The sequence below is a fragment of the Frankliniella occidentalis genome, unplaced genomic scaffold (assembly GCF_000697945.3).
Source record: "Frankliniella occidentalis isolate FOCC.00 unplaced genomic scaffold, Focc_3.1 Scaffold377, whole genome shotgun sequence".
NCBI classification, from domain to species: domain Eukaryota; kingdom Metazoa; phylum Arthropoda; class Insecta; order Thysanoptera; family Thripidae; genus Frankliniella; species Frankliniella occidentalis.
The window spans coordinates 42,610-43,592 of NW_026267500.1; positions in this window are offsets into that span (position 1 = coordinate 42,610).

The following is a 983-nucleotide window of genomic DNA, read 5'->3' on the forward strand; positions in this document are numbered from 1 at the left end:
CGGGTCGGGTCGGGTACAGACAGACGCCGGCGAGCATCGGGTAAGCAAAAAAGGCGTTTAACCGACCGATTGCAAACTCTATCGCACGCTGCGCCGCGTTCGGGCGTTCTCCCCACGCCCCCTGCCTGGAGCGCCACGTGCTCCTACGGCTAAAGGGTCTACTAGGTATACCTAGGGTCGCGGCCTGGATGCTGCTGGACTCCTTCACGTAGAAACATATGTAAGGAAATGCACTTTAAGCGTTGTCAAACCGTCAATTATGCTCTAAAAATCGTCACTATTTTGCGGTGATTCTAAAATTTATTAGATATGCCCCCTTTACGCCACGTTTTCTACCCCAGTTTTTTTATGCCTTTTTCGGCCTTTCGGCATTGATTTTCAAATTTTACTGCTTCTTTAATGACTTTTGCGGTTCCCTCCCAAATTATGCTTCTTTCTGCTTTTTGCGTTTACGTTAGTGCAAACATTAGTAGCGATATAGGTATAGGGTATGGCAAGGACAAACTAAAATAGTTGGGCAGTTACATATGTGAGATCAAAATTTGCGTTAAAATATCGAAAACAGTTGCACAATACAGCTGTTTTCATGCCTTTCCCTTGCAATTATGCTCAAATCGTGCGAAAATGCCTCTATGCTGAGATTTTTGGAAATTATGCTTTTTCAATGCTCTTCGGATTCGAATACGGAGGTTATAGCGATGCTAACCAGTTGATTCCCCGTCCATATCAATGAAGTTTACAAAATAAAGCGATTATGCGGAAAGCATAAAGTGCACATCCTTAAACATACCACCGGCTGTTTTGCGCCTACCTCAACTCAAGATGGCTCGAACGGAAGCGCAAAACAACCGGCGGTTTTTCCATACTTACGCACAAAAAGACCCTTATTTGAGGTTGATTGGATAGAATTTCTTATTTTAAGATAAGGTGACCTCCACGTATTCTAATACTGAACACCATTAAATTTGATCAAATAAAGAATT